The sequence below is a fragment of the Carlito syrichta genome, unplaced genomic scaffold (assembly GCF_000164805.1).
Source record: "Carlito syrichta isolate Samal-C Ts95f unplaced genomic scaffold, Tarsius_syrichta-2.0.1 Scaffold303684, whole genome shotgun sequence".
Lineage (NCBI taxonomy): Eukaryota > Metazoa > Chordata > Mammalia > Primates > Tarsiidae > Carlito > Carlito syrichta.
Window position 1 is genome coordinate 369,461 of NW_007247780.1, and position 21,846 is coordinate 391,306.

Sequence of the window (21,846 nt, forward strand, 5' to 3'; positions counted from 1 at the left end):
TATTGTAGAGATGAGGTCTCGCCAAGTTGCCCAGGTGGGTCTCGAACCTACGGGCTCAGGTACTCCACTCACCTCAGCCTCCCAAAGGCGCGGGATTACAGGCTGAGCCACTGAGCCCGGCTTAAATTTTTTTTTCTAATACTGTAACTAACTGCATGTGAAGCTCACCCAAAGTTCAGTCATGATTTAATCATCATTGTATCTGTCCCAAAAGTATATGTACAGGAACAGGCCATCAGCCTGAGAGCACCCTCTGTAACAGGAACTTCTTTACCTCCCAGAATCATGGAGAACACGTAGCTATATTATTTATGTTCAATGTAAAGTTAACATTTGGAAGCAGTGTGAGCCTTGCTGGACCTGTGTCTTTTGGGGAATTGAATGTTACTTGGGTCAGTTTCCTGCCTTCTACCACTCAGGTAGGGACACAACTATGTTGGAGCTCCTCCAGAGGATGAGAGGAGTCACCTGCCACAGTCAAGGACCTGCAACTTCAGTCTTCATTGCTCTAGCCTCATGGCCATTCCTCCTGTCACACATGACCACTGAGCAGAATACAAGTGCCTCTGGTCACCTGTACTCAGCATTATTTCATATTCCTTCTGACTGAATTTACTGGGCCCTTCCTTATTTCAATATTAAAAAATAATAATAGCAATTACTTTCACAGATGCTCCTCTTATACTTCTTTTCTTTCATTGAACTTGCCCTTGAGTTTGCTGTCCCTCCTGAGTTTCCTTGGATGAGGGTCCTTGCTTTATCAAATTTCACTGTTTGAGAACAAAAGTGTTTCCTCTACCCTCTTAGGTTAGGTGCTTGGGGCCTGTAAATTAAACTGAAAAAGATTATCAAGAGAAAAGATAAGACTTGTATTCACCCAGGACCAAGGAGTTCGCAGAAAAAAATGTGACTCAACAAAGCAGGTAGAATCTGGGACTTCTATGGCATCTTAACAGGAGTGGGAGAGGGCAGAGAGACATTATGGAAGAGTAAATGACTTTTAAGAAAAATAAATAGACCTTTTGGAGAATAGAAGGGGGTATGATAGTTTTATGATAATATCTGTTAGGGTAATTTCTTATGCAGGTGCTGACTTTGTGCTGACTTGTCTTTGGTGCTAAGAATCAAACTCCCCTGGTTGTGAAACTCCTGGGGATGGGATTCATGAGAGCCAGATTATTTGGAAGGCTTTGCTTTTAGGAAGATAATAGTACAGAAAAATCTTCCTCCCATAGTTGTTGATGTTCAAGTGTCTTCGGTTTTCAGTAACCCTTATGCTACGTGGCATATTCCCCTGCCATCACGGGGTCCCTGTCTGCCCTTTCCAAACATCCCATTGTCACTTTTTTGCCCCCTCTGAATGCTCAGCCTGTAGGTGGCCAATGTGAGGCCTTCTGTCTGCTGGGTACTCATGGCCTCCTTGTTTCTCAATGACCCTGATGATCTATGTCTAGCCTGTGGTTCCCAAGTCCTGCTTTCATCTATCCCAAGCAGCTTCCAGAATGCTGGTCTCCAGACATTGTGCTTTCCTGGACCTCGGTGACCCTTGATCTTGTTCTCACTTTAGCCATCGGCCACCATGATCCGTTTCTGAATGCATCCTCGCTTCCTCCCACTCTCAGAACATGCCCCCTTCATCTCCTGGAGTCTGCTAAAGACCACATACATCTTCCTCATCTCGCCAGGCTCCTGCAGTATCTCCCTCTGCCAGCTGCACCATGCCCATCGGCCCTTATCCACTGTTCCCCCTGCTTCTCTCTGGACTTCCTGCTCTCCCAGGAACTTGGTCCCATGATCCCAAAAGGTTGGTGTTCTGAGATGTTGTTCTTGGTCCTCGTCTCACGCTATCCCAGGTACTCCTTTCATCACTAAGCTCTGACTCAAATCTTGGGTTCTGGAGGCCTGTACAGGGTCCTGCGACCTGGTAGTCTGGAAAGGGGTCTCAAGAAAGTCTCACATGAAGAAGTTTAGCCAGACCACACTTTCTAGGGCCCACAACAGATGTTTTTCCAGCTTGAATCTACTCTCTGAGGCCCTGCTGCTTGGCTGGGCCCCAGGCTCATAGGTCCTCGCTACCTGGAAGTCACCTCAGACTCAACTTAGCGATCCAAGCCGTTTTCCCTGCTCCCTCCGTCAGTCTGCTCCTTCAGCCTTTAGACACCCTGGATTCCCTCAGTCAAACTAGACCTTTCTGATTATACCAGTTTTCTTTCTTCTCAGACCACATTTGCTATCAGCAGTCTCCTTTGATCACTTCTTAGGACTTCCCATCTGAAAAGCTTCACTGTCCTAAATGTTTTCATGCCTTTCTTCCCTTCACAAGAGAAGGCTCTAGATAGCAACTTTGTGTTTAGTGCAAGCTTACATTCCCAGCCTGAGAATGCAGACCCTCCCCAGCCTCCATACCCAAATCGATGATTATTAACGCATGGATATTTAGAAGCAGAAGTCACTAGAAACAGGATCCAGCCCACTGGTTTTATAGGTAAAGAAACAGATTCACATTTAGGGACTTGCTCCCCCTCCATAAACTTTTACTGAACTTTTACTGTACATGCCATTTTATCACATTGCAAGACACCAGAAGTGTACTGAGTTATGTAGGAGCACATGTTGTCATTTAGTTTTACTAATAACCCATGTAGTTTCTCGTTTTGTGTTTCAGTAGTTGTATCTTGCTCTTTCTTTTTCAGTTCTTATGATCTCTTGACAAACAGTCCCTACATTCCCAGCTATAATGTGCCTTCTTTTTCTTATAGCTTTCTCCTCAAATGCAGAAAGCACATCTCTTCTGTGCTGTTATTTAACAAACCCAAAGTTGATTAATTTTCTCAACATCCCCTGCCACTACAGCTGCAGAGATGTGTATGGGGATACTGTCTTTTTCACCTCCAGGCTGTCCCTTCCCATTTAGGTGAATCGTCTGCTTTGTTAGGACCTGGAATGCACTTTGACCAGGTCACAGAGTGATGATTTTTCTGGCTTCTTGGCAAACCCATAGCTGTCTGGATTCCTTTAGACTGACTTCTGGATCTTCCAGTTGGTGGTCAATACATCCTCTGATAGAGAACTGCTTGCCAGTCTTGGGGCACATGGGGCATTGCAGTGTTGATTTCAAGTTTATGGTGCTGCAGACAACTCAGTGCTGGTTGCATGCACATGGATCCATGTCACATTCTGCAGAATGACACTGGAACTGGGCTGGTCTTGGGGCACCAGGGTCTCAGGGAAGACAAATTAGGAAGTGGCACACAGCCCTTTTGTACTTTCTTGAATTAAGAAAAGTAAAGAAATAATTTCACTAAATGCCAGAGAAAAACAGCTAATCTCAGAACAGAATGGACTTCTATCTGTTGTAATTACTCTTCATGTGTCTTGCTTTCAAATGCCTGCTTCATACTTTACCAAAGAAATTCCAGGGTGAATATGCTGTGCTCTCTGCTGTGCTTCAACTGCAGAAAATACTAATGGACAAATCCCTGATCCAGTATTTCGCTTAAAGGCAATATAATTGTGTAACAATAGAAAAGGTCAGCAAGGCTTCATTTGATCAGCACTGTGAGTGTGTGTGTTGGGGGGGTGGTAAGAGAGAGAGAGAAAGAGATTGATATTTGCTATGGAACAAGCTTATGTCTCTGGAAATGCTTTCTATCAAAAATAATCTGATGGCTGAATCTCTACATTGATGCTGTTTTTTACACTTTAACTGCCTAGATATTGTGAACTAAAAAAATTAGAGTCCATATATGTCTTATTGCATCCTCTAAAACATATATATACACATGTATATTTTATTCTTTATCACTCAAATGCCTTAAAAAATTCATACTCCATGCTTTCTTAAAACACTTTTTAAAAAAAGTAACCACAGTCAATAAAAATGCCTCTACTCTACAAGTGGCATTTTATTAGGTTGGCTGGTGACCAGCTGCGTGTTTTAATAATGATTTTGTTTACCAAGCCTTTTTGATAAGTTGAGGTTTCAAAGAACCAGCCAGTAAAAATATAATCCAGTCTATCCACTCATACACAACTGCATCTAGTTAGTTGATCCTATGTTACCAATTCTCTGTTATGAGTTGTGTGAATTTGCAAAGCTTTTTTAAGCAATAATTTTAGGGTGCTTTGTACTAAAGCCATGCTAAGCACTTAATATCTCATTAATGTAGTACCACAGATTATTGGCAAATTTGGGAAACCTTTGTCATCACTGATTAGAGGGGAATGGTATATAATTCAGAGACTGCTTGGCCCATAAATATTACTAGTGTTTTTTGTATATGTACTATTCCCCACCTTGCATTTCATAACATTGCTTTAGTTAATAATACTGTTTTTAAAAAGTGTTTGGTTGGGCCTAGTTAGCAATGAAGCCCGTAGAGTCTCCCACTGCTGGACACTGTGTACCTTCCTTGTGTTCCTCACCCGATCAGGCTTCCGCAACACTGTACATGTTGTTAGAATTGCCCTCAGCTGAACTAGAATAGTGAAAATAAACACGGAATTCAGCCCAGTTATGCTCGGGGATTTATGGGAGGATCAAGGTGGCATTTCAGATTGTTGTGAAGCAGATGGATGGTTCTGTAAATAACACCAGGATGGATGTCTTGCCAGTAGAGAGAGGGAGATAAACCCCAGGGCTCTGACTGACTTCTAACACTAAGACAAATCCTATGTAGATTAAATATTAACATGTAAAACCCGAATCAAGGAGTTCTGCTTCTGATAGTATGAGCTAGGTGAGCTGCACTAACTCTCCCTTGTAAGAACAATGGGAAAACTGGACAGAAGATCGGAAGCATCTCTTAGAAGGGATCTGATTACCCGCAGGTAGGAAACAGGTATGGGGCTAGGACCCCACACAAGGAACACCAAACAAGCAAAGGCCAGCATCTGAGGCCTTTTTCTACTAGGGGTGTCTTCAGAAGGAGTGCTAACAAGAGTGAGAAGCCTAACTGAGCTTTTAAGAGCATGGGGATTGGAGAATAAAAATGGGTATCCAACTCCTCCCAAAGGGCGAGGATGGCCCTGCTGAGCCCTACGCCTGGGGCTGTGAACTCAAATCATACACAGTGGTGAGGACAGCCAGAAATAGAATGGTCCTCAGGAAATAATGACCCAACATTAGAGAAGAGGAGGCCACATTATTACCAAAAAAAAAAAAAGAAGGGGGACTGGACAGACAGCTGATTCTAGATAAAGCTTGAGTTATCAGGTTCAGACTTTAAAATAATTATGTTTAATATTACCAAGAGAATGACACACAGATGGGGGGACTTCAACAAAGTATACTATGTAGCAGTGAAAATGAACAAGCTGTGAAAGCCATGTACAACAACACAGGTAACTTTCATCAATTGAGTAAAAGAGCCAGACACAAAAGAATACCTAAGAAGTGAGTTCAGCAAGATTGGGAGTGCAAACGGGAGGGTGGTTAGCAGTCCCCACAGCATCGGGAAATGTACTTCTTGATTGTCCATCCATTTTCACTTCCAGGCAGTTGAAAGAAATAACCTAAAGATCTATCAGGAATAAATTGACTTAATGACTACTGCATTTGCAAATAGAATGAATGGGTCAGATCTCTAAGTACTGACATAAGCTGCCTTCAACTTGTCTTCAAATGAGAAAACAAATCCTAGGGTGATGTGTACCAAATAGTTTCATTTTTATAGAAACAAAAAGTAGATATTATGTAAAAATATATTTTAAAAATCACCAAATTGTCATCAGTGATTATCTCTGAGGAGTGGGATTCTAGAGCATGTTCCCTTTCTGAATAACACTTTTCTATATGTGCCAGCACACACCTGGGTGTGTATATGCTTATATGTCTACAGTATGTAGGTATGGGTATCATCCTTTATAAACAGTGAATTTTTTGTAATAGAAACAGAGCAGTACACTTTTTAAGTAAAGGTGCTATATCACAATTCTCATTAAAAGGGACCAGGGCACCTCATGTTTACCCAGCTTAAAGGAAGAGCAGTTCTCAAACATTTTGGGGTCTCAGGATTCCTTTACACTATAAAAATTATTTAGGATCCATAAGAGCTTTTGTTTATATGGCTTATATCTGGATATTTAGTGTGTTAAAAATTAATACTGACATATAGTTAATGCTGACATATATTATCAGGGGAATGACATACAGAGGGAATATTTTAAAATATTCATTTTAAAAGAATGATGGCCCTTGTTTTGTTAAACTCTGGTGTGATCATGTGTTCTTTGAGCTATGGCCACCATGTTTCCTAAACTTTGGGCCCCTATCCTACCTTGGAGAGGTGAATCTCCTCTCTCTCTCTCTCTTTCTCCCCCCCCACCACTTCTCTAATTTGCTTTTAAATAAACTACATTTTCCAATCTTAAAAAAAAGAATGATAATAAACTCATTATATGGTAGCATAAGTAACATATTTTTAACATTAGTTATATTTCCAAAAACAAATGCCAGAGTAATATTTTAAAACTTTTTACATATTTGCAAATATCTTGAGTAACTATCTTATTATAAGACAGCTATATTCTCATCTCTGACTCTATATTTAATCTATTGGGATGTCTTGTTTTGTTTAAAGTATTTGCTGGAAATCTGGCCTCATTCAGATGCCTAATTCAAAAAGGAACGGATATTTTAAGTCTTTTTAGATGATTATAGCTCTTTTTCTTTGATACTACACCAAAACTACAAGTGATAATTTCTTAAGTGGTACTTGTAATATGGAAATTAAAGCCCTACCAGTGACCTTCTTAGCCTCTTATATGTTAAAATATATTGCCCTATCTTAAACTTTGAATGGATCTATTATCCATACACGATTTTGTTATATTATGCATTTGTTCATTTAGAAAATACTAGTTAACTAAAAAATTAGATCTCCAAAATGTTGGCACATTTCATTATAACAGTATCAAAAACCTGCATTGTTCATGTCACCATCAATCTTGTCAGAAAAATCTAAATTCTGGAAAGTTGTCAAGCTCAATGTGGTAGATACACGTTTTCCAAAATTCTAATTTTCTCTACCAAACTCGGACTTTATTTTTGTCAACAAATACACTCATTGTTTTCCTTGAAATGACTGGCTTGCTCAGAAAATTTTGAAGAAAAGTTCTGCCAAATCTTAGTAATCATCACTATAAATTATTCTTTCAAATAAAAATGATGCTCCACAAAAGGAAAACCATAATAAAGTGTTATCTTGCTTCCCCATGCTACACATACGTGTCATGTGCCATTTTCGTTTTGTCTCACCATGTCTTCCTAAGCAGTCAACTCAAGAGTTTAGATTCCTTAGAACTGTAGTGTGTACTGCCTCACATGGGTATTCTTTGGTGGAGCTGACACTTGATCTTCCTGCCAGGGTGTGGGGGAGGGGGGCAGAGTACAGCACCCTCTACCCTCTCAAGAGCTTGGCCTTTGGCCCTGTTGCAGGCCCAGGCCCCTGCTGCTTTTCCTGATGACAGCAGTGGAAACATCACACATTGTAAGAGGCAAGAACTGTTTCAGTGTTACTGTGGGTATGGATTTGAGGATCCCCCACTGAAAACAACTGGCCTAGAGAATGGAATAACCGTGAGAATGGCAAAGGAGTGCATTTGGGGAGCAGAATTTTCTAGGCAGTCCTTGGGATGGTGTTTGCATAAATGCCTGTGAATGATATGCTAGGCCTTAGAAAGTTGCCCATCAGAGCTGGAAGCCATATGTGAATTGGACGACTACTAACCTAGCAGTAGCATGGCTGTGTGCCCATTCTCAAAGATCTGTAGATTCAGCCTGGGAGCAGAATAGTGCTACTTACTTCCCTCTGGCCTCCTATAAGTGTATTCCTTTACTGAAAGCAAATCCACAGTTTGTTTAGCAAGGTCATAGGAAAATGACCTTCATCCTCCTCGACCAGGCCCAGATCAGCAATTTAGGAGCTGACGTAGTTACCCAAAAGCAGGTAAGCCCCCATGGGTCCAGCAGGATGTGTGTGCCTTGATCAGAGGAGAGCTAGACAGTGAGGAGGGAGTGGGGCAGGCAATTCTGTGAGATGAACACAGAGTGGAAGGGTCCCTTGTTGAACCATAAGCCCCTTAAATGATTCTACAGAATGCCAGCCTCCAGGGACTGACATGTGTATTGTGAGTGGTGCGTTACTATTCCCACATTTGTCATTTCCTAAGAAATTTGAACTAGCAGAACAACCTCTGATGCTATTCAAAAGGGAACATAAAAATAAAATAAAAAAATTGGAGGAGGGACTGGCTTTCTTAAGAAACATCCAAGCATTAACTTGCTCACTGAGTAAGTAATTTTTCGTCTAATACACTTAAAATTCTCCTCACTCTTTTGTCTAGTTATCCTCACTAGGGATAAAGAAAATATGTCTTCTGTAGAAAAGAAGATATTTTCTGTGGTTCATCCAGAGTATTGTTTGAGCTAAATTTCTACAGTTTAATCAAATATTGTTTAGGGTCAGCCTGGGAGATCCTGGAAGTCCAGGAGCCTCACTGAGTTCTCTGTGTGCTATCCTCTAAACATAACTGTCTGGAAAGGATGTTCCAGCATCACTCAAGGGAGGTCCAGTGCAAACTGGGGCCCTCTCGGCACCTCTCTGGGTCATAGCCCTGTGTCCAGCAAGTCACAGAAGTACATGTCTCACCTGATTCACCCCTGAATAGGAGCGAGGAGTGGGACAATCTCTTCTACCCGACCTCCTTTACTTTCCTCCTCCCCAACTCTGTGCATTAATTGTGAGTGACCGTATTTGAAAAGTAAGACTACTAGTAACTCCTGTTTCTGATTGTATTCCCCAGTAAAGATATGGGCTACTTACCATCTTGGAATGTAGAATGCCCTTATCATTTATTCATTCCTAGACATCCAATAAATGAACGTCAACAACTTGCCTGTCTTTAACTGGTACTTTTTGGTGGTGACTGATATCAGTCTTTGTACCAGTTCCTTAAGTGACCTCACAACCATATGCTGAACTCTTCCATCTTGTAAAAACCTTCTATTCACCTTCTGTTCCTTCCATGAGAAGGAAGTGCCAATGTGTATCCCAACATAGAAATAAATGTTGGATGCATAATCTGTTTTTTCTCTCATATAAATGCTCAAAATAAAGACCATGGTAAATGATCGTCATGATTATGGGATGAGTTATACAGCCATTCATAGATTTTTGCAGTTGTCGTTAAGAAGCAGACTGTGCAACAGTTCATAGACTCAGAAATACATAACTAACAATATTGTACTTACTTAAAAACACAATTATCTGGTATTCCCTGTAGCTAATGGAATGATAGGGAGAGTTCATCTCCCTAGACAGCAAGCACGATGCCTCCTACACACTCTTCTTCCCACATTAACTGGATGGGTGCATGTCTTCACTTCAAAAATCAAGTATGGTTAGTAATTGCTCTTGATATTTTTCCAGCCCCTCAGATAAACTGAATTGAAAACCCAAAAATGTTGATAATGGCATTTTTTCTTTGCAATTACAAGAATCAATAGCCCAACTGAAGCTCCATGCTGTACCTGTTTGTGATGTTTTGTTCCATTTTATTCAGTGTGACTCCTGATGAATAGATCACAAAGCAATTAATTGTTTTCCCATTCTTTAGATTCATATGCACAGGCACATATATCAAAGAAACTATAAATTGCTATAATGATATATGTTACCATATTTGTCACATTTCTTGAGTGGCTCCTTTATTATTCATTGGTACAATATTGTTGTAGCAGTATCACCACTAAGTGATTTTCTCAGTTATTTGTATTTGTACATGAGGTTGTGAAATCTGCTTGTATCAGCAGTTTCCAAGAATGACAGTTCTCATTAGGCCATCATAGTAGCATGCAGCATATAATCTGTTTGTATTAAGCCAACATCACAGCATGGAGCATTGGGCACTAAACCAAATATTTAAAAGGGAGAGTTGTATCTTGGATTTCTAAAAAATTAAGCAATCATGCCCTCAAATAATTTTATTAGACATAAAAAACACCATCATAGGAGGGGGCACTGACCTTAAACAATGGTAAAAGTTTCTTGGTAACTCAATGGTTTTGCCTTTCTAATGTTTCTAAAACACTTCGGAGATTAAATCGTTACACTCTGATCCCTTCTCAAGCATCCCACCTCCCCTCACCACCACCTAAAGCGCAAACCTCTGAGCCTTCTCTCTACCCCCCCCACCCCCAGTATACCCAGAATGTTTATTTGTCTATGTGTCTGTCACATCCGTATGAGCTTTTGCACACCAGGGTGCAGCCGTAACTGGCTCTGCCGCTTTCTTGCCTCTTCCTGGAATTCTTACCCACACCTCCCTTTGCCCAGTGGCTACATCCATCTAGTGAGATTGTTTGTTTTTCATAACCTGACTGTAATCAAATACCCTTGAATCGTCTTCCCTAAACCCACTTCTCCAAATCCACCTCCCCAGTCCTGGTGAATGGACTTGGTGTCCCACCTTCATACTCCAGAGTATTCTTCCCCACAGGAGGCTCAGATTAGCAGTGATTCCCATGTGCATCTCTCCCACTTCGGAGACCTTGAGCTCCAGGAGGCAAGAAAGCTATCTGCTCTGTTCTCTGTCTTCCACCTGCCCAAGATAATGCTTTATGTAAGCGTTAATTTCCTAACAATATGTCTAGCATGCTGGAATTGCTAATAGCTATTGAATAAAGCCCAACTTTTAATATAAACATGCATTTTTGATGAATCTCATGAAAACAGAAGCCGGAAGAGACAAATGCAATTAATTTGCCATGTATTAATATCCTGGCTATCGATTGAGATATTTAGTGGTGTACTCATTGGAATATAAGGTGCTAGTCCTAATACCCTCATGAACTTGAATAATTTTAAACTTCATAATGAATTTTTTATAACATCTACAGAATGGATCACCATTATCATAATAATAGCCGATATTGATGGAGTACATCCCAGCTGCCAAGCACTAGAATCATTTATTCATTTATTTATAAAATGAGAAGTTGGTGGGAAGGTATATTTAAACATTGCTATGGTCTGGAATTGTGTTGTGGATTCATTTATTCTCAGTACTCTTAAATACATGAATTATTTCATGCAATTGAAGATCTCCCCAAGCAAATCATAATTCTGAAATTTTGTGCATTGACTTCAGAAGGTTGCAGTTCATTTGTGATCTTCCAGGTAGCTGGGGTGGGGCGGGATAGGAAGATATTCTTCTCTGTAGTCAAAATGTTTCCCTTTAAAACCATCAGCTACTTGATTCTACAAAAACTGTTAAACTGGATGAAGATGAATAGAATAGTCCGTGGATTTTGTCTCAAGATACGAAAGTTGGCTCTTGGAAGGTGAAAAAGCATTTACTTTTTTAAATGTACAAGTATAAGTAATGGATATATATACAGTAGAAAAATATATGTATATATATATAGAGAGAGAGAGAGAGAACATAACATTTCATGAGGAGACGTATTGGGGGAAGTGTCTGCAAGAGCTCTTTGAGGGGTGATAATAAATAATAAAATCGTTGAGAAACACTGGATTAGCTATATACTGATCAAACAAATACTATCTTAATAGTCCCAAATGGTTTCCAAGGATAATGGTTAACAGATTCATGAGTGATTTTCTCTTTTTTAAAAACTTGTCCAAAATAGAATGTGTCCCCATTGCTTTGTCTGTTTAAACTGGGGTGACCAAGTTGTCTAGATTTTCCCTGGCTATCACAATTTAGCTCTGAAACCCCAAGTACCAGGAACCAACCCAGACATCTGGTATTCCAGTTATGCTAGACTTGATAACAGCTTGCCTGAACTGCTTCTAAGAGGATCAAATCTTTGAGGGGTTCTGGGGGCCTTGACCAGTTTTTCTTTGATGTTTTTCTAATCCATTCTGAGAATATATAACCAACCCCTCACATATCTTGGTCATAAAGTGGATTAAAATGGAATTTCCCATTATTTTATAAAGCAAAACATTGCTTTCACAAATGAATGCACAAGAAAGTTGGACCTGAACTCTGTACAAATAAAGCAGATTTACCATTGGATTTAGAATTCCTTGCTGGTTTCTCTCTCTCGGCCATCAGCAAATGAGTACATGTTATTTGTTGACATTTTTAGCAGGGAATTTGTGGTTTGTTTTATTAGCTGAAGGCCCCTTAGCACACCCAGAGGATGTATTGATTGTTTTGATTTCTTTTACAATTATTTTTAATATCTATACCAGGTATATTTAGAAAACCTTAAAGATGAGTTCTGATGCTTAACCTTGGACTACTTTCTGGATTTACTGAGGATCACAGCCATAATAAATTGCCACAAACACAGAATCTTAAAACAGCACAGATTTCCATCTCATGCTTCTGTAGGTCAGAATTTTGGGTGCAGCGTGGCTAGTTTCTCTATACTAGAGTCTCACAAGGCTGAAATCAGGGTGTTGATGGGGCTGGGCTCTTGCCTGGAGACTATGGGAAGAACCCGTTTTCAGGCTCATTCAGATGGTTGACATCCCAATTCCTTGCAGTGAGGACTGAGGCCCCATCTCCTTGCTGGCTGTCAGTGGGGCTCCACTTCATCTCCCACAGGCCTCCATCTGACATTTGTAGGTGGATGCAACATGTCAGAGTCAGCTGTGGCAGTGGAGCCCTACCTACACTTGGACTCTCCCTTCAGCACCATCTCTTCTACTCCAGCCAGGGAAAGTGCTCTGCTCGTAAGGGTACATCTGATTACATTAGGCCTACCCAGATAAGGGTACTTTCCTTACCCTAAGGTTCATGACCTTGATTGATCTGCAAAGCCCCCTTCACCCAAGGGGCCATCTTTGGGGGCTTGTGGCTTCCCAAAGAGCCTTGTCCTGGCTCCAGTTTCCTCATTGCTGAAATGGGGATAAGAATATTAGGTTCATTAAAATTATATATGCTGCAGGAGCAAAGCTTATCCCAGGCACTCTCCTTGGGCTTCCTTCCCTTCACACCCTTCTTTGTTTCTTCTAGAATGTTTTCTAGGAGTTTATAGTTCTGATTCTTCCAGGGACTGGCTGCAGGCTGCCCTTTTCCTTTTCCACAGCTGCTTGCCACAGTTGCTGAGATCTCTTGGACAGGAGAAGGCAGGAGCACTTTGGATGATGAGGAGGCTCTCTTCATGAACATGAATCAGGGCTCACTTAGTGCCCCTCTTTTACAAAAAGGAGAAGCTGACTTAGAGGCTAATGTAATTTAAATCTATAAGAAGAAGCAGTTGAAATATTCTTACTGCACCTATTGTCAGGTTAGAGGAAAGAAGTCGTCAAACAATATTTATTCTTTGACTTTGATCTTTTAAAAAAATATACTGTATTATTTTTGCTGCCATATGTTTGAGGGTAAATCATATTTCTCTAGTTTGTTTTCCAGTATCAGGAACTGTGGTGTGCAATGAATCAGGTGCATGGTGCAGGAACTGGAGGGTGACAGAGTACCAGCAGTACTGGGGTGCTTTGTGATTCTCACTTCAGCTTGGTAAGCACCTACTCACCAGGCTCTAAGCAGCAGAAAATCCCAAGTTTGTTACTTTGATCATACAGGAACCATATTGACAGGAAGGTTTGGGATCAACCTGGAACCTTAGTTAACAGATAACCCTACAAGCCTTTTGCAAACCCCATGAAGAGCCATGAATACTCAGGATTTGTGGCTTATACTCCCTGAGAGCTTTCTTGACCTCAGTGGAACCAGGATCCCGTCCCAACTGTGCCACACCTGACTGTGAGGAACTGGTATCTTCCCTATAGTATCTTCCCCAAAATGCCCATGCTTCCCACCACCCTCGGGCCAGGCCCTGACATCCAGCACATTCTTGCTCCTCTCTAACACTTCTGTCCTGGTCAGTCTTCAACCGAGGCTTTGTTGGAATCTTGTGTAATGAAAGGGGAAGGAGAGATCTGCCTCTGTCTTCCAAGATTGAGAAGATGCTCATGCTATTCTCTATCTAAAAGAAAAGGGCAATGGGAGGGCCCTCTACATGTTCCCTCAGGTGCCGTTTTGTTCCTAGTACTCAGCAGAGTTCATTCCTGAGGGATCACAGATCTCAATCCTTTTAGTTCCTAATTAAAGAGTACCCTCAATGTCATGACCATCCATTCCTGGAAGTGGATAGGCATTTAAGGTGAAGATCTGCCTCATCTGTTTTATTTATTATAAGAGCTTTAAAGTTATTCTGTATAGGTAAAATTCAGAACACTTCAAAAAAACAAGGCAAATGTATTTGATTTGCATTTAGGTGAATCATGCCACCTTCAGATAGATCTCATGAAAAATTTCCCAAAATAGATTCCTCAGAGCACTGGTGTGTGGCAAATGTGTTGGTTTCCTCTGAAAACAGGCTTCCATGTTTGAGAAACTTCTTCAACAATGCTTAAGCAACAGATTTGTCCACAGCAGTACTTCTGGAGATATTTTTGTGCTAATTGTACATGGCATGTTCCCAGTCCCTCATCTAATGTTAGGAGTATCCTTTTTATAGAGGATTTCTCTGGGCTTGTATGTGATAGAACATTCTGGAAACTCCATACGTCATGACATCATACTACTAGGTTTAGAGTGGTGCATGGAGAGACCAGTGCAAAGAACATAAACCTCACCTGGGGTTCCAATACATCTTAATCTCTGGAAATGCTGACTCTGCGATGATGGGTATAGACAGCAGCTTTTATTTCGTGAGTCAGCAGTTAATACATTTGCAGAAAGGAGAATTGATGGCATCCTTGTGAAAAGCAAAAATAAATCCCCAAGTGCTGGCTTCGCAAGCCTCTCATTCCCCATTAAATGGGTTGCTGGACCATGCATAGAGGCCTAGGGAGAGGCTCTGCATTGCTGGCTGCCATGTGGTCATCACAGAGACAGTTCATCAGCCTGCTCTTTTGATCATTACAGTTTTAATCCCTTCCAGGTCCAACGGATTTCCTAAGCTTTTTTTGTTTCTGTGTGTATCATTTCCCAGACTATTGGCAGCTTCTCCTACATGATACATTCAGAGAAAACATGGAAAAATCACTCACATGGGTCGGCAAAGGCACTCTCTTTTTGTGCCTTAATAATTCTGTTTGGTGGAGCCTCCTCTGTAGCTGCTCTCAAAGGCAGGCAAAACATCACCGGGCTTTTGCTATCCTCAGAATGTGTGGAATTACATCCTACAGCAAACATTGATTTCCTTTCCCTAAACCACAAGCAGTCCTGATTTAAGTACCTAAATGTGTTTTTTCCACAGGGAAAGTGCTAAATGAAAATTAAACACATTGTATTGTTAGACATATTTGAGCATTTTATTCATGTGTGTGGCTAATTTTCCCAAGTCTAGCTGATGTCAGAGTATTCCTCTAAACACATGAAACTAATAGGGAGCCTCCTGGCTCACCTGCAGATTGAGAGTCTCAGGCGAAAGCCTTCAGAAAACTGATGTAATTTCACATATTTTACCCAAAGGAAACAGAAAAAGAAAATGATTCTGTTGATCATGTGGATACTCTTAAGACTTGTTTTGTGACTCTAAAATGGTCAGCACCTATGAGAACCTTGCTGGGTTTTTCATTGGTTTCTGACAGACCAATAAACATGACGTCTATGTTATTAAAAGAGAGAATTAGGGAAGGTTTTTTGAGCTGTCTTAAAGTCTTTTGCTCAGCACTTAATTTACATACATACACTTTAATATAGATACTAAGAGTGTCTTGTCATGTACTTTTCATGAATAACATGTCACAGAAAGAATTCTTTAGGAAGCTTCCCACCCTCTTCCCAATTTTCAAAGGTTTTTCTTTAAAGGAAAAGGAGTCAATTTAGGCATGCAGTTTGTTCATTTGCCTAGCTTGTAACTCTAGAGGATTTGGTTACAAATATGTTTATGTCAGTGCTCCGTTCATAGTTTGATTTTCATACCAATATTAATACAGTAAGATAGTGGTAACTCTGTAACGTACAAGGGATACTGAACTCCACATCAGATACTCTTACTTAGGGAACTGCAGCATAACATCTAGCTTACCAGGTAGCTAGGTAGGTAGCTAGGTAGATATGGATGGATGAATAGATGGATAGATGAATGGATGGTTGGTTGGATGAAGAGAGGGATAAACAAATAAATGACCGGTGATGACAAGTTGATAGGGATGGATGGACAGATGGATAGATGAATAATATAAACACAAGTACTAATTAATAACAGAGAATGCATGTACATATTTAAATAAACATCTAATGAAGTGTATACGTGTTCAATCTTACAATAGTGTCGTAATTATTAACCAATAATTATTTGTCAGAACATGGAGACAAATAAAACTTAAGCCTTAGATATAAGCACTACTGATCAAAAATCAATCAGAAATAAAGATTAAGGCCCCCTTGAGGTTTTGATGCCTTACAATGTAAAAACTGAACTGGATAGTACAAAATTAACACATAGGAAAAAACCAACTAGGAGAAAGTATTGTTTTCATAGTTGGATTCAGATCATACATGCTTTATATTTGATGAGTAGCCATAGGCAACTGCTATAGGATGTATTTTAAATGTGCATACGTATAATTCCAGGTCTTCTGAGAGCCCTGAAAGTGAACCTTCAGTGACTTTCTATAAAATGTTTTATTTTGCTAACCAAAAGGAAAAGCTTTATTCCCTAGAGATGGCATAGTCATATTTGAAAAGCTCACTAGTTCCATTAAAGCGTATAATTTAAAATAGACACATAACTGCTTACAATGTAATATCAGTTACCAAATGTAATTCTAAGCAGGCGTGGACAATGCCATCCTAGGGACCTGAAGTGACACAAATGGGCAGGATCAGAAAGGGACTCACTCCTTGGTAGGTCTCTTCCCTGCTGTGGCCATTCTATCAGCTTTCCCTAAACCTGTTGATATAACCTTATGAGAAGAAATGATGTGAGAACACTGTGGGGATGGTGATTTGGGAACACCTGATGAGCTATCTGTTAAAGCATCACTTGGGAGTAAGAGCCAGGGGAAGTCCTCAACTGTGAGATAAACACATCGAAGCTGTGGGCAGCCCTCCCACCCTTTTGAAAACCCTAAACTTGGCTCTGGTGCTACCCTCTCCTGGGCCACCCTCTTGCACCAACTGTTTTGGGAGCTTTGTCCATGGTTCTTTTCTGCCCGTGGCACAGAAATGCCAGGGCTGCCGAGGTCCCTTCTTAGCTCACCTCCTCTCTAACTGGTTCTGGCTTCCCCTGCTTCTGCAGGCCCTGATCCCTCTGCTTGAGGTTCCACTATGGCCTCAAACCTAGCCTTGTCACAAAAGCTGCCTTTTCTTCCCTCCAACAAAAAAAAGCTGCCTTTTCTTGCCCCAACTCCCACCACATGAGAAACTTTGGAATCAGCTTCTCCATCAGCCTTAATGTATCATCCAGCCCTCACCCCCAAGTGATGGCATTAGGGTGTGAGGTCTTTGGAGATAATTATGCCTTGGGGGAGGGCCCTATGAATGGGATTAGTGCCCTCATAAAGGGACCCTAGACAACTGCCTTCTTCTCTCTCTCCCACCACATGAGGGAACACTTAGAAGGTGGTCATCTGCAAACCAGAAAGAGGGCCCTTGCCAGAACCCAACCATGTTGACACTCTGATCTCAGACTTCCAACTTAAAGAACTGTGGGAAATTACTGTTGTTCAAGCCACCCAGTCAATGGTATTTTGTTACAGCAGCCTGAAGGGACTAAGACATTCCTCAGATGTCTAGGTTTTTAGGTACTGTCAGACAAAGATGTTGTTATGTGCAACTTCCTAGTTATAAGGTGGAACTTTAAGTTATATGACATTTATCTTTAAGAAATTAAAGTGTACGAACCTTTTAAGTCCCCCGGTGGTTCCAACTAGCAGCCCTGGATAAAGGGCGTCTCAGCAGCATCAGAGAAGTAAGTTCATTACCTCCAGGTGATAAGCTGCCAAAATAAATGCTTCACCTCCCTTATTGTTGGAAATGTCATTCTCTCTAAATTAAGTCCCTCAAGCTACAGTTTAATTAAGCTCATCTCCTCACCTAGACATGAAAATCAGATATATTCTAGCCTTCAGCTTAGTAGAATGAAAAGAACATTGAATTCTGCAGAACCAAATTCTATTCCAGGGTTTTGTCATCCGTGTGACTGTGTGACCTCCAGCTTACCTCCACATTTCCTCACCCTAAGGAGAGGAGAGGCTGCATTTGCTATGACATTCTGCAGTCCCTTTGTGGCTCTAGGTCCTGTACCGGGATGCCTCCACCATTTAGTACATGTTCATAGGATACTCTTGATTTGCCATGGAGCCATGGGAAGGTGCAATTAAAACCAGGTCCTGCCCAGTTACAGCTGATATGTCAGTGTTGGCACAAGCTGCAAGAAGAATATTCTTTACTAGATGCTTCCTTGAAGTCATGGAAGTATGTTTTAGAATCTCTGTTAAATGCACTATACTACAAAAGAATCACTAAATTAATTAAAATCATGTGAAACGTGTACACACACATATCCACATGCATATCCTGGCAGAGAGATGAAATATGGTATAGAGAGGAAGATTATGGGAGCAGGAGGCCTCCTGGGAGCATGTAGAGGTCCCAGCATCATCCCCTAGATCAAGCCTCAGTTTTCTCCTTCACTGACTTGCCCTGATGAGATGGAGCCACGGGCCCTCCTACTTCACCTGTGCTGGCCACTCTCGAAGGAGTAGCCCACCAAGTCCATGCAGAGAAAAGTCCACCTGTCCCCCTCCCCCCTTGCAGAGACTTTTTCTTAGCAGGAAAGGGTTTTTGTCACAGATACCAAAGAGCAAATGCCTGATTCACTGTATGCATGTTGGTAAGAAGGCATTTAAGGTCAATTGTAATCAGTCAATCATGGTGGGGCAGGATGGGCTAGTTCCTAAGGGGGAAAAATGAGGTGCTTAAAAGGAATTGTGAAGGCCAAGTTCACCCAGAGTGAGACTTCCTTCACCATAGCTGGGTGTGACTAATGGAAAGGACTCGAAGGTATTTTGGTCTTTGAACAGAAAAAACATATTTCCTCCTTACTTTTTGTTTGTGCAAGATAAAAGCTATGTTACTTTATCTTATATCTTTCAGTGTCTTTTTTTGACACTGAAGTCCTATGATTAGAAGCAGAGTCTTTCCAGGTAACATTTCAATGTTTATTCCTGGGTCTCAGTAGACAGACAAGCTGTGCTGTGAAAATTCCTCAAATGTCTAGGTTTTTAGGTACTGGGTACTTTTCTTGCAGGAGTGTTCCTATTTGGACTGTATTTAATCTTTTGAATCAAAATATGTAGTCTAACAAAGACATAAAAACCTTTTGGGATGTCTTTAATAGGTGCTTCAGAACATAGTAGTTGTTCTGCTTTAAATTCTGCTGTTTCTAAGAAAAAAATAAATAAATGAAAACTGAAATTCCAGCTGCTGTGGAATCGCTCAGCATTACTTCCTGTGTTCAGGCTGTGTGGTACAGTTGGCCATCTGGACCCAGCTTGGTGTCTGTTTTCTGCCTTGTGTTTGGTGCTTTGTTTAAATTTGCGTGCAAACAATGCCTGGTCTCAGAGGACCAATCTTTCTGTTTTCCTGTGAACTGCTCACTCTTGCTTCATTCGCTCTGTGCTGAGTTTTCCTGCTGCATTTTTGTCATAGACCACCTCCAGCTGACTGTTCTATCAGCTTTTGAAACTTCAAATTCTATTTTCTAATTTCACGTTTCTTGAATGGAATTCTTGTTAGCTAACATGAAATATAAGAGTCCAGCTAATGTCAGTGAAAGGCATCTTTTGACAACTGTTAAGTAAAAAGACTGCATGAAAGGAGGAAGAAGAAGGGAATTTCAGGTGCCGTGGTCATTTAATGTACACCATCAGCGTTTCTCTTCTTTTGCAGTTGAGATAATGCTTGACTATTTACATCATAAACTACAATCGCTTTTGACCTTTTGGAATAGCTAGAATTGCAAGTGTCTTGTTGATGGGAAACCTAAACCAATTGGCCTGTTTTCCTGGGTTTTCCCTGAGTCATTTGAGCACTGAGGGTTTTACTTATACACATTGGCATATTTCAAATGGCTCTTTTGTTACATAAGCTTATTTTGACACCTTCTTGTTGTAATTAATCATAATATCATTGTTACCTACCTTGACTTTTCACCATTCTTTATACTTTTTTATGTCTGCCTTTATCTGCCATATTCATTTTATCCATTGTATGTAATATTTTGGTTATCAGTGCCATACTTGGATTATTCTAAAATTAGGTGAGGATAAATTATGAATTGAACACAGAGAAACCAGTCTCCTTGTGAAAGTTGTGAGGAACAGTAAAATGTCTCAAAGAGCCCATGTCAGTCACTCTCCTTGTATCAGGCTATAAATAATTGCAGGGCTTTCCCTGATCACTCACAGTCCTCACACTGTGGTGTCCTCTTTGCCATCAACTCCAGACCCTCTTTAGGGGAGTACAGATGTATTGGGTGCCCCTCCCCACCCGTTGTCTCTTTTGTAGGAAGTGACACATTTTATGGAGCCACTAGTTTCCCATCCCACCCACCTGCTGTGCTCCTGGGAAGCAACCTCACACATGTGCAAAATCAAAGCTGCTTTTATGACTTCAGCCAAGGGATAAACACAATCTCTTCCTATGCCTCAACCCAAATTTCACAGGTGTACTGCACAAAGCTTCTTCAAATCCCCAGAGATGGTAAGGGATATTTCAAAATGTCATTTGACATTTAAGTGCCTATCTCTGATCCCAGATAAAAACAGTTGAGGGCATTTAGAATATGATCAAGTCATAGCTTTAAGAAGGCAGGGACAGAAGTATTACAAACAGGTAGTCTGAGTCAGCTAACTGAGAAAATCAACCTGGCTGGTCTAAGTGGAGTCATTTCCTCCCTCCCTCAGAAGGAAACCAGTGTCTCACAGGAGAAAAAAACCAGGGTCTTCAGAAGCTCTCAAAAGGGAGGTGATGAGACTGACAGCTCTGACTTGCCGAGGACTATCCAATTTACAGCGCTGAATGTCCTGCCTCAAGGCTAACCCTTCAGGTCTGAGCAAACCAGAACAGTAGGGCGAGCCAATTCACTCTGTCACGGTAACATAGCATTCACATACCATTATGACATGGGTAAACTCATTTCATCCTGATCTTATGGGCTACATTGCCTAATGATATATCTTAGCCCCTGATAGAAGGAAAAATGGAGGGACTGGAGAAGGGGGTGGGGAAGCCATTGTGCTTGCTACAGCACAGACAACTAGTAGTTAAGATTGTGTGTGTAAGAGAAAGGCAAGAGTTTTCCACTGAACGAAAAGCATCAGAAGATGCAGAACTTCTCCTGTTGGACCCAGTAGGTGGCTTCCGTGAGCCCTACCTGGGACACCAGCACATGGGATCACTGCTAGACCTGGTAATGAGCTGGGGAGAAAGTTTTTGTAATAAAAGGCAAAAGGACAAAGGGCTCAAAGGAGAGCTGAGTAGACCTGGAGTCTTAAGCCATGGATGAAGAACAGGAACAAGGGGAGTCTCTTGCAGCATAGGCAGTAGCGGTGTGGCCTCTTCCCCTTACAGATGTCTTCATTGAAAAGGATTAATAAAATCTCTTTCCTGAGCTGAAAAGTGGTATAAAGATACCACGCTCAGATTGTTTGTTCTTGCTGTTGAATAGACATCAGGGTGTCTCATTTTGAGGGAGTCCTCATGTGAAACTTACTTTAATAGTGTTCACACGGTGGCACATGTAGGAGATCACTGATGAATAAGGTATACAAACACCCTGTTTTAAATGCGAGTGTCTGAATGAAGAGAGCACAGAAGTTTGGATGCCATTGTGTCAGTAGTCCCAAT

At 41.0% G+C, this 21,846-nt stretch overlaps 1 protein-coding gene across 1 annotated transcript in view; it reads left to right on the forward strand.

Annotated features, from left to right (window-relative positions):
* The window catches only part of PUDP (pseudouridine 5'-phosphatase), a 92,990-nt gene that overhangs the window by 70,023 nt on the left and 1,121 nt on the right, over nt 1-21,846 (forward strand). The window lies entirely within an intron of this gene.